Source organism: Dipteris shenzhenensis, chromosome 30, assembly GCF_047967505.1.
Source record: "Dipteris shenzhenensis isolate YYH24624 ecotype China chromosome 30, Dip_SZ_1.0, whole genome shotgun sequence".
NCBI lineage: Eukaryota > Viridiplantae > Streptophyta > Polypodiopsida > Gleicheniales > Dipteridaceae > Dipteris > Dipteris shenzhenensis.
The window spans coordinates 22,859,489-22,872,452 of record NC_141625.1 but is presented as its reverse complement, the minus strand read 5'-3'; the positions used below and the strand labels follow the sequence as shown (position 1 = coordinate 22,872,452).

The following is a 12,964-nucleotide window of genomic DNA, read 5'->3' as shown; positions in this document are numbered from 1 at the left end:
AAATACTGCCTCACCATTGGCTGTCCACCGGAGCAGTAGGGAAGTGTATTTTGCGGGGATCAATACACAGCCCACTGAAGCTCCAGAAGCGCACGCAGGTTAACATGTTTTGAAGGTGCCACAAGGAGGTATGAGAATAACCTTGTAGTCGCAGGGGTCCATATCTAGGCACCACATTGCTGCTAGATGGTGGCACACTGTGCACACCTTTTGTAAAAAGGTTTGGTCCACTGTTTCTACTCTCTTGAAGCATAGTTCAATAAATGCCTGCATCTCTCTCTATGCACTAGTACACACATCAAGGAAAGAAATGTGTTTTCTGGGCATACAGGTACATTATCTTCCACTATGGGGAGCATTGGCTGTAGCAAGCAACGTCCAGCTCTGTTTTCTGACGTGGTATCAGACCCCTGAAGAAGAGTCACAAATGGTGGAAGCTTGAGATCTCAGATCAAGCTTGTAGAAATCAATTTCTATGTCTGAAGAACCAGTACCCTTGCGATAAGGAGGGTGATCCAAATTCAGACAGGTGGACTCCTCCTAAGCCTTTCCTCGTCATGGCTGCTTGACTGCCCATTCCAATCCTTGGGAATCACGTAACCTCAACGGAAGCAACTACCCTCTCTGCAAGGGGAAGCCTCGCAATGGAAACCCTGACAACAAAGAGAAATGACAAACTGATGAGGAGGAGGACTCTTCATCTAGTGGAGGCAAGAAGAAGAAGAAATGCTTCTACTGTGACCAGCCAAGGTATTTTGCAAAGGACTGTAGAAAGAAGACTGACCAGAAGAGAAGGAAGGAATCTAATCAAGAGTCAGAGGAGCCAAAATCAACAGCCAATATGGTAACAGAAACAGGGGATCTTTTCTTGGTGACAACTCTGAGTGTTGCTGAGACAAGGTACACAGACCTTGGTGTACCGATTTATATGTTTGATATTGAGAGAGGGTCTGAAGAGACAGAGAGAGCAGAAACCTTTGTGAAGGTAAAGACCAGCAAGATAGCTCTGGGAACAAAGCTGACATCACTTGCATGAGGGAGGTGTCGTTGAGAGGACCTCAAGGATCAGAGTCGGATGCACGGACAATGAAGATTGCACTACAGGTTTACAAAAGGGATGTTGTGGGTGCCTCCATGAGGTACCTGGCTTCAAAGCAAGCATGCAAATGGGTGGACTCATCAGTATGTACATTCTTTGTGCGTACATTCAGAATTTAGTAGCCTATGGGCAAAGTTTTTGCTTTGTGTTTCTCAAGTGTTGAGAGACTGAAGGTCGCTGGTAGGCAGAGGGGGAAGTCTTGTTGCTTCTTCGGATGCAGGGACAATGAAGATGGCACTACAGGTTTACACAGGGATGTTGTGGGTGCCTCCATGAGGTAACTGGTTCAAAGCAAGCATGCAAATGGGCGGACTCCTCAATATGTATATTCTTTGTGCATACATTCAAACTTTAGTGCTTATTGGCAAACTTTTTGCTTTGTGTTTCTCAGGTGTTGAGGGACTGAAGGGCGAAAGCCTTCCTGGTACGCAGAGGGGGAAGTCTTGTGGCTTCTTAAAAGCTGGATCTTTTATGTGTTTTCTACACACCATTAATGATGTTAAGAAAATTTATTTTTTTCTTCAAAGAGATGACGAGGGTATGCCCAAACCCTGTTCCTCCCGGGCTGCCATTGATCCTCCCACTACAATACTTTCTACAGAAAATTTTGTAGAGGTTCTATACCAACTAGAACCAACGTAACTTACATGTATGCCTTCTCGTGAATGATACATGCATGCACTGTGCTTGCTACAGTTGCGGTGCATGTTAGCAATAAGACATAGACAATCATTCACGCATTTGTGGTTCATCACATCCCTGAATTATATCCTAGGTGACATGACTTGAGGGCTGGCTGTGTCAATGCGCTGCCTATCTCTTCCTACTGCTTGTGCACCCCATGCGAGGAGGTTTGACTAAACACAAAGGCTGCTCTTATCCTACTGAGTTTGGTTACTATAGGACTAACATCCCAATCAAAGGTTACCACCCTGAGTCTCACTAGAGGAATGCTCAAGGTGCCTTCGATTAGACATGCATTCTACATAGGGGGTTCCCATGATGAGCTTAAGACAGGATTGACGTCGACCAGAGGTGTGCTGAAATGTCTCAATCATGTCATATGAATTGTGTACTAGTCCACAGGATTAAAGGAGACTATGGAAATCAAGATTACCTACCCAGAGAGATCTCGCACAGCTTGGGCAAATGGCAAGGACATCATGTGATAAGTGAACATAGACAGATGCACCATATTTCTTCATACGTTACTCAACCCCTATGATCATAAGCAAGAGGAGCTGTCACACACATCATTAGCCTATTATCGATGCAATGGACATTCATCTAACTATTGAATATTATTTCATTGTTAGGCATTGAGGGGGACTCCCGTCTTGGAGAACTAGCAAATCCGATGGGCCCTTGTGGCATATGTAGACCCCCCTCTAAGTCCCACCCAGCCTGCCTCTAGGATGGCTACGCCAAATCTCCTCCATGCTGTGAGCTGCCCTTCTCATATGAACCAATGCCTATGTAGCAAACACACAAAGGAGGATTTTGATTCTGTAACTCCAACAAGGAATCAAATGCACGTTTTCTACCTCATTTTAGTATTATATTTTTAGCCCTGTTGTGGCTTAAATTTCAATGTAGTGAAGATAATACTTCTATGAGGGAGGAACGTTAAAGGAATAAGAACCTAATATAATGTGTTCTACATGCTCTTGTGGTATTTGGCCTTGAATGGACAATAACATAGTCATAATCTCATCATATTCTTCTCCTCACTCTTCTCTTCAATTAATATTAGAGCACTGCACTTCCATTGTTCAATGAAGCAGCAAGTATTAGTGGCATTCATACATGCTTGTTCCAAAGGATCATAAAATCAAGCTTGTTGCCGTTTTGAAATTTTCAGAGATGTCTTTGCTTTTATGTGCCCTTTTGATACAAAGACTCATTAAGGTTGAAATTGGGTAGTGATGGTTTTTTATGAACAAGTGAGAGACGGGGGGAACAGAGTTATGCATTATCCCCGACTTTTTACGATGTACATTCAACAACTGGAAGCCCATAAGGATGCAATACAGTGAAGCTCCTTCTACTCCAGTATATTGATGTGTTGAATCTCATATTTTAGAGCCCATTTGCACCTTTGTGGTGTAGAAAACTGTTTGTGGGCTCTTAAGTTGGTCAGGGTGTTCCAACACTTGATGAGGCTATCACATAGAGACCAATAAGTGGAGGTGGTGATGTCGTGTATATCTTGAGGGTGAGGGTGGAACCCAAAACTTCAATACTCTACAGGTGCCTTCGCAAGCTCCACCCATGCATAAGAAGGCTCCACGCTGTGAAACCCGAGCCCCTCCTCAATATCTCAGTTAAACGAGTGATTATTTATTAGAGTAGGATATGTTGGTAGGAAAGTAAAACCTATACTAATCGTATACTCTCAATAATTCCAATTATTAACCTCGTCATAAAGCATTGGTCCCAAGACAAAAGAAAGTTCGCAAAACCCCCCGTCTCCAAAACAAGGCTGTGATTGGTCCCATGACAAGAGAAAGTTTACAAAACCCCCGTCTCTTAAACAAGGCTGTTAACTCTAATCATTTTGACTCCATTCCTCTCGAATGAGGATCTTGATTCTAGCCAAGAGTGGCACAAAACATTATTGCGAGAGTCGTAGCTCCAATGTAGCTCTTAAAATATTTCAAGGTCCAGGATGATTATTCTGCATGGGTGTGCAAATTCGAAACGTTCTTTGCACAACCTTCCACTTCGTTCTGCCTTTCAGAGGCAAAGGCGTGGCCTAGCCTTTCTAGCAACATATTATGTGGGAAAATATGACAAGTCACCCTCACGGTACTCACCCTCTCGAATGTGAGAAACGATAACCATGATGGGTAATTGTCGCTGCAAAGTCTCTTTACGTCATCTTGGTTCATTTGTCGAAGAATTGCTAGACTCGCTGCCTGCAAGGAAAATTGGCACACAAGAAGATTGGGATATAATGAATGAGATGTCTGCTGTGTGCAGGGCTCTCAAAACAAAAAATAGAACGAAAAACAGGCGTGAAATTTCCCAACTCAATGCACAAACCTTGAAAATGCGTTCCTTGCTCCGCATTGCCATCATATACTTCAGGCCTGCCATGAGAGCTACACCTAGCAAGAAACCCACTGACAGGGCGAAAAAGAGGCCCATCTCTCTCTGTGGCCAAAAATGAGAACTTCTCTACGAGCAACGAGAAACTCTTCAGTTGTATGATTGAACCCGAACAAGGAGGCAGAATGCTGTGATTTATCCTCCCGCCAGATCACTTTTTGTTTAGCCCTCTCGTACAAGCAAAGGATGCGGCTCTCTAACGTCGCGTGCATTGTTCGACTTGTGTTAAATATGATAACAACACCGGGTGGGCAAAACGAATTCCCAGTTGGAAAGCTCAGAGCTGCGTTGGGTGCGTCGCAGGAGAGTAAAGAGGAAAGGAAGAGTGGTGCTGTCATGTCGATCAAAATGACAAGCGTAAAAGGTGAAATGCAAGGATTTGGCTAGGATTCAACGTAAAGCAAAAGAGAAGTGATCGAGAAGGCTGCTAAACAGGCATAAGGAATAAGGAAGATGAACAAGTTGAATTACATTCATAAGGCCTCCCCTTAACTGAATGAAATTAGTTCTGCCTAGTGTATGTTGTTCTGGTTTGTTTGTCCATATGTGGTCTATAATTGAACCTTGAATAGTTGTTGGTTGTTCAATTAATTGTGACATATGTATTTGTGTCATAAATGTTTTCAAGTCATTCTTTTTTTTGTTTGGGTTTGTATAGTTTATGTTGAAGTCACCTATGATTGTTGTTGGTGTGTCTTTTTGAAGGTTTGAAAGGGTTTTTTGAAGTGAGGATAAAAGCGTGGATGTGGACGATGAAGGAGAATTGTATATGTTCATGTTTGTTGTCTTGAAGGTAGTTAACAAGCATTTGCAACAATTATTTTGAATGTAAAATTCTTCTTGTAATTGCATTTCTTTTTTTATAACATGTTGCTATTCCTACTCCATTTGTTTTTGTAAGCATGTGAAGTTAGGTAACAAAAGCTTGTTAGATTGTTATGCAATTCTTGTAAACAAATTATTGTAGCATTTAAAAGGCTTTTACCATGTAATATGTCATCATAGTGTGATTTGAGGGCTCTTGTGTTAAGAGATTGTAATGTGTTTTGTTGGTTTTTATCTACAAAGAAGTGTTTTTTATGTGGAATCCATTGACGCTCATTTCGTAGACGTTGCATTTCCTTGATAACATTCTTATCTACTTTGATATTCTTTTCTTCTATTGGATTGAGGAGGTAAAGGTTGTTTGGGTCTCTTACACATGGTAGTGCTATGTATACTAGGCCATGTGATTTGATGGATGAAGGATCAAATGCAAGGGAATCCATAGTTAATCCTTGTGAACAGTGGATTGTTCGAGCAGCAGCAGGTTGAATAGGGAATTGTGTATGTGAAATTGTGTTTAAGTAGTTTATGTTTAAGTTAGTGAACAATATCCATATAACTTTATGATCCCCTTGCATGGTGGAGTTTTTGAATATCCCATCGGTCCCATTTACCAACCCATCTGAAATGTCAAGATTTCCAGAGCAAATTTATATTATCATTTCAGGTTTTAACAATAGTGTTATGTGCAATCTTGCTGTATTTTTGGGATCTGTTGGTATAGTAATTTTTTTTGCACATGTTTTGTGTTTTTTGTTAATAGCATGAAGAATATGTGGATTATTATTTAGCAATTCAAATACTTGTTGTTGTGGATATCCTTTGCAAAATTTGTGTAGAATAAGTGAGGTATGCTTTGCTTTTGTTTTGGTTTTCTGAGGAAGTGTGTGTTAATATATGTAAAATCTTGCTCTGTATGTTGTCCTATTCTAATTTTGTTGAGGATGTCAATGTATGTACGATTGTCTTGTTGCATTGGTATGTTTAATTCATATAGAAGTACTTTCTCTTTCCAATATGATGTTATCATTGATGTGTTTTTAGATTGGTGCATGAAAATCCATGAATCTTTTGTTGGGCTTGCTTGGCACAAATCTCCGCATAAGATGACATCAATTCCCCCAAATGGTTCTAGGTGGTTGTGTTTAATTTCACGAAGACGCATGTCAACAGCTACCAAAGTGTTGTACCTTACTAAAGAAACTTCGTCAAACACAACTAGTTGAATATCTCTATATTGTTATGATAGCTCTTGCAATGTTTCAACTGAAAGGCTTGTATAGTGGGATGCCATGAGGGGTAATCGAAGAGCTACATGGATAGTTGTGCCGCCAATGTTGAATGCTGCTTTACCTATATACGCGAGCAATAATACCTTGGCAAGGGTTATATCATTCGTGTCTTTGTGTGAGTAATATCTTAATAACCATTGGACAATTGCCATGAGGGTATATGTTTTTCCTGTGCCTACGTTTCCTATCAAGAAAAGATGGACTTGAGTATTTGGTTCTAATCTTTTCTTTAGCATGATATCTTCGAGAATTAAGCATTGTTCGTTGTTAAGTTTTCTTAAGGTTTTGTAGAATTCATTATTTGGTGTTAATGTAGTAGTTAATAATGTGGTTCTATGTTCTTGAGTTTTTTTGTTTGGGCATTTCAATTCCAATGTCATATTTGTGGATGTCATGAAGTTTGGATTTAGTAGATGATTATGTGGAAGCACTTGAAGTGGAGTTTGCTTTTGTAGGAAATTGTGGAATAAGTTGATTGTATTTTGCTTTGGTTTTGTTGATTATGTCCTTGTTTTCGTTGTATTTGTCGTGCCATGTAGGATTGCTTTCATCACGGGATGGTTCGGTTTTGTGGTATGGGAGATATAGAGTACATTGTTCTTGATAGTAGTTTTCTGAATCATTTGTTTCACTATAATTATTAAATCTAATTTTTTTTGTTTTTTTCTTTGTTTTGTAGAAGTTGGTTCTAGTGTATATTCACTTGCAAAAGTAGCTAAGCAAATGCTATGAAGAGTGTTTGAACATTTTAGATATTTGTTAATAATGTTGTCAAAGAAAATGTTTGTGTCTTCTAGATGCATTAGTTGTAGTTGTTCTCGACGTTTTAATAGTAGTGTCCTTTTCTCTAGAGGATTTGTGTTTATGTAGATGAATTGTCTAGATGATGTTGATAGTGGTAAGGAGAGACATGCTTGCTAGGAGCTTATATGTTGAATATTCAGTATTGCATTTCCAACTTGTCGAATGCAATCATTTGCAACACTATTTGATTTAATACTATGTGTAAGGGCTGCTTTGATAGCTTCATTGGTCTCTCTATCGATTTTTGTCATATATGATGTACAATATGAAGCAGCCCCATGTGGGTTTAATATGAATTGTATATCTGTATTTGCACCCCAAAGTGATGACAATGTTGGATTGAAATTATTAGTAAATATGTCTTAAGGCTCTCTTCTTAGGAATAGTGTTGGTTGTGATATTGATGATTGTAGAATTGAGATGTACTCTTCTTCTTGGAATCCTAGTTTTTCCAAAAAGCTATCATAGTTTAATGACAATGTTGTTTCTTCCAACAAGAGAGAGTTGATTTTTTCAATCTTGTTCTTTGCTCCATTGTCTAGTAATGTCCAATGGTAATATCACTCGAGTTTCCCTCACTGGAAATCGAGGAAATCCAAATCTACATTTTTTTGTTTTTTTGAGGTATGTTTTTCTATGTCTATGAGTTTGGATTTCTTTTTATGAAAATGGGAACAATGAAATGTTTGTTGAGATGTATTAATCCACAAAAGCCTCTATTTCATTATTTGTGGATACACAAAAAATTGGAGCAGAATCAATCCAAAGAAGTCCATGGTCGTTTTGGCTTCCTCTATTTTGGAATTCAATAACAAAGAATAAGTCATTCACTTTTCCCAAAATATTATTATCATTTTGTAGAAGCATCTTGAGGGCTTGGAATTTGTGGACGTAATATTGAGTTGTTGTAAGAGGGTCTGATCGAATCAAGTTCCTCAATCGTATATTTAAGTTAACGTGCTTTGATTCTTTAGGTTCATTGTTTAGCATTTGCAAAGATTCTACCAATGGTGTCCACAACTTCTCAACATAGGATAATGTTATGAAGAATGCTGGAGCTCCCAATTGATGCAACATTACAAAGAGATTCTTCTTCAAATAGTACTTGTAATCTGAAGACATGCGGAGATGAGAGAAGTCTCGATATCCTATGTTTGATTGCAATAATTTTTCAATGTTAGTATCCAATAGTGCATCTTTCACTTGTAGTGTTCTTCCATTTGTTTGTGCCTTTCGCATTCAAACCTAAGAAGAGGAAAGTACTTGATGAACAAGAATTTTCATTGTTTTGAAGAATAGATTTTTAATGCACAATGCAAATCGACGACGATCAATGTTTGTTAACTCCCAACAAGCAATTACTTGGTATGAAGTACATTTAGGAATAGTATAATTTCTAGGACTCCCAAAGAATAATTTTGGAAATGCAAGTTCTTCACAATGTTTGTCTTTGAAAATACTCAATTGGGGGAACCTTTTGGAAAGGGCAATTGCAATGGTTTGGTTCTCAAAATCAACAATTTGTTGACTTGTGTATATCCCATGAACTAAAGTATCAATTTGAATATCTTCGTCAATTGTGTCAATGCAATCATCATCTTTGTTTTTGTTTTATAACTCTTCTTCTTGTAAAATGTTTACATGTTCTTCCCAAAGACTATTTATTGTGACATTGTATTGCATGTACAAAGTGCTTTTCAATAATTCTTTCAAAGCAAGCATTGTAAATGTAGGACGAACAATGCCACTCATGTAGTTGTATTTAAATGAAAATTTTCACTTGATCGCAACTACAACGGTGTCGTTTTCGCGCAAGAACCTGGGCAACACTCATTGTGCACGGTCTATGTTAGCAAATACATTTACAACACTACCGTGTAGGCCATATTGGCCCTCATAGGTCAACTCTCTAAATTGGGCAAATGGAATCCTAATTGAAACTAGGCATGCTTCAATGTTATTAAGTTTTGATGTGTAGGTTGTTTAACAAGACATCTTCATATTTTTAGAACATAGCAATGGTACTTTATTATTGTTGATGTCTTTGTAGCAAATAGAACGAAGATAATGATTTGAAGAGCTAGGATTGTATACATTGATACCATTTGTTGTTAAGAAAATATTGTATTTTTTCTTTACTTTGCGCAATTTGCATTTAAATTTCAATGATCCACAACAATTGCATGGGTGGCTTGGAGTATCTAATATTTTACGTGCATATTGTTCTTGTGGAGTTATGAGGTTCCGCTTTCCTTTGCGTTTACAAGTTTTAGCAATTATAGTTGAGTTTGGGATTTCCATTGTCGTTGCAATAGTAGTATTTGGGAAAACAGCTTTTCTCATTTTATATACTTTGTTAAGTGTTGCTTGTAGGGAGTATGTACTCTCTAGAACATTGTTATGGAGCAACAATGCTATATCTTTTGCATATAGTGTTGGATTTTGTAGAATTAGAGTGTGCAACAAGTTTTCATCTTTTTCCATCCATACATTGTATGTACGTTTGTATTTGAGATTGCATAGTGGGATGACTCTATTAATGTCCATTGACTCTTCTAAAAGTAAGGTTTTGGTAAGTGCTTGTTTTGCTTTTCCTATAATAATTTTCCTTCCTAACTTTATTCCATCATAACATATCAAAGTGAACGATGTCCCAAACATGGTATGAAAACGTTCATGTATATCTACAATGAGTACATGTGAAGTTGAAGAGTTTTCCACTAACTCTTGTATGGTTTGCTTTGTTATGATTACATCATTATTGTGCATACTCAAATTGTGCCATGGTGTGTTCTTTGCTATAGAAGTCAAGCAAATGTTGTCACTAAGAAGACTTAGTAATTCTTCATAAGTTAGAGAAGGATAGAATTGGAGAAGGCAAGTAAGTGTGTTTAGTTCACCATACAACGAAGCACGAAAGGCCAACTGAGCCTTCAACTTATGAACGAGATATTCCCTATTCAATTCAGTATCTACGTGAGGAAGCAGAGACAAGAATTCCACCGTTAGTGTCTGGCAAACACCGTCGACTAGCAAATCTTATTCTTAAATTATGTACAGTGTATTCATTACCTTCGGAGGTCTTCACTTGCCCATTCGCAGTAGAAAATGTTGACATATGTATGCAACCCTTTCCGCATCGCGCACTGTCTCTAATTCATTGCGTTCACTACAGCATATAAACTTTGTTAGATAGATGGACATTTTCAAGCGATGTTCATTCACAGTAACTAGTAACAAATCCACAATGGGACATCTCGCATGCACGCAGAAACATCTTGCTGCGTTGCTCAAGAAGTTGCTCCTGTTGTAGCTATTGCCCTTCAAAAATTTATCGTCATTCGTTATTGTTTGCCTTCAAGATGACCAGTTCTTTCATTTGCAAGGTGGTTGTTGATTCCTTTGGAGCCGTTTACCTTCACTGATTGAGCACCACCTCCTAACTCAATTGCATGTTAGAATCGACGAAGAAATTCTGACGCTCGAGCCTGCAGACCTGTAAAAGAACAACGAAAATTGAAGCAAATTTCCTCATTCCACTTTGAAATGCCGTCGCTGCATGTAGGGTACAAATACCCACAAAATGCAACCAATCACAACAAGCAATGTGGCGATACCAAACGCGGCATGCAAAAAGCCATAAATAATTCGTTGATAAAAACGTGGCTTTGCCACAACTCGAGGGTTGCTAAGGCTACCCCAAGGGCAGCCCAAAAAGAAGTAGAGTAGAACAAGTGAGTACAAGTACTCTTGAGCACTGCCTTCAATTGGTTTTGTCTAAGGAAAATAATTATCAAGAGATGAATGAATGATTAATTTGCAACACCTCTGATGGAAGCCCTAGAATAGGAAATTTAGAATGATTTGCAAACTCCATGTGAGAGAGAGACAGAGCGAGATGATTAATTTGCAACATCTTTGATGGAAGCCCCAGTATAGGAAAGTTAGAATGATTTGCAAACTCCATGAGAGAGAGAAGTGTGAGTGAGTGCGTGTGTGACTAAGAGAAAAAGAACCAAAATAGAAGGGGGCCACGTGATGAAAAATGGTGTGGAACACTTTTTTAAGAAAAGTGTAACGATAGCACTGCTTGGAAGGTAGTGCTAATAACAAAGTGAATATCCATGATATTCAAAAGACCTCACCTTTGGCCCAGTCAAGTCTTAGCTTGTGCATCATGTCCTCCCATCAACCCAACCTCAGGTCGCTCGCTCGCCGGTTTCTTACTACTTTCTCGCTCCGCCCGAGAAATGCCTTCCCTCATGAGCATTTCCCAAGCATCAAGTTTTTGAGGCAGGGCGATGATGGGGGCACCAGTTCGGTTACTTGACACGTGGTGGTCTAATTTAGGTTTGGCACATGTTTTGAAGTGTTTTGCTTCACATGGTGGCAGATATTTGTGGGCCCGTGTCGCATGTTTTGTGTGTTTTCGAATGGGGATGGTGGCATGTGTTTTCGAATGGCACGATTGATGAATGGGAATAGGTTTTGGTGGTTTGTCTTGTGGGGGTGGAGGTGTTGTGGATGTCATTTCCGTTGTGCTCGAAGGTTGTGGTTCATTTGGAGATTGAGTGGTTCACCGGTTCTCTTTGATGGTGGAGGTTCATTGGTTGGTTCATTTCAATCTTGGAGGTGGAGCGATGTTTCACTGCTGCGCTTTGATCTTGAAGGTTCACTAGTTCGCTGGTTCGCTTCGACTTCGATCTTCGACTTTGAATATGGATGATGCTCCTTCATTCTCACTTGGTTTGAGTCAGTCTAATGGTGTTGGTGGCGGTTCTTCTTATGTTCAGGTTGGGCATTTGGATTCGGCTAGTTCTGGTTAATCTTGTGGTTTGTCTCGACGAAGAGGATGTTGTAGGTGGTGTACCTGGTTCTAGTGATGTAGTTTTGATTGGTGGAGAGGATTTTAGGGGTCGTGGAGGTGTGTTTAGTTGTTCTCGTTCTTCGAGCTGCAATTTTGTTGGATCTTTCAAGAATTGTGTTTTTCATTTGTATGGAGATCCTTTTGATGTTGGGAGGTTTGAAGGGAAGTACAATTGTTGATTTTTTATGTTGGTTGCCCTTGAGTGTCAGAGTTTTGGGGTATGGTGGCTCTTGTGTGTCAGAGTTTGATGCTAGTTGCTCTTGAGTGTCGGAGTTTTGGGGTATGATGGCTCCTATTTGTCAAAGTATTTTCCACTAGTTTGGGTGTTAGTTGTAAATAGTTAGTATTTTTTGCCAGTTTTGGCATTATTTGTAAGGGTTACCTGCCATTATAAGTAACAAACTTGGAAACAAAATAAAATAGTTTTTGGCAATGAATTTTATTTTATATATTTTAAAAATATTTTACGTTGTTAATTTTGATTGGTGAGTTGTTGAAATAATTGGTTACATGTCATACAGAGGTTTGTTTTATTAGCATTCGTAATGTTGACATGTCATGTGATGGTCAAAACTTTTTTCGACGTGAGGTAGGGTATCTGTTTGGGTTTTCTACATGGGAAATCATGTTGATCCAATGGTCATAATTGATCTTCACCCGACCTCGGACCTTAACGAGCCTGGGCATAGCTAAGGGTGGGTTCGGACCACTTGCCCTGACGGAAAGGAAGATAAGATGCTTGCTGGGTGTGTGGTTCACACGACTCGATAGCAGCAAAGTTATATTGAAAAAGATCTCAATTAATGTCAACGAGGGCTGATTAGTGGAGTGGATAGAGTTGTCACATGACCAAGGTTCAAGCCCCAATCTAAGCAATTTGTGGGTTGGGTGGTCAGTTGCCCAAGCAAGTGGGCGGCCCCCTTATGTCGGATGCATTTTTTTGGATACTAAGCTCAGGCCCGCGCT

At 39.2% G+C, this 12,964-nt stretch overlaps 1 pseudogene across 1 annotated transcript in view; it reads right to left on the bottom strand.

Annotated features, from left to right (window-relative positions):
* Positions 1-4,649, bottom strand: part of LOC147881851 (calcium-dependent lipid-binding protein-like) — a 37,340-nt pseudogene extending 32,691 nt beyond the window's left edge. Inside the window, exons 1-2 of the transcript XR_015543959.1 lie at positions 4,145-4,649; positions 3,916-4,017 (exon numbers count right to left, since the gene is read on the bottom strand). The product of XR_015543959.1 is annotated as a calcium-dependent lipid-binding protein-like (transcript). The remainder of the gene's footprint in view (positions 1-3,915; positions 4,018-4,144) is intronic.
* Between the last annotated feature and the right edge of the window lie 8,315 nt (positions 4,650-12,964).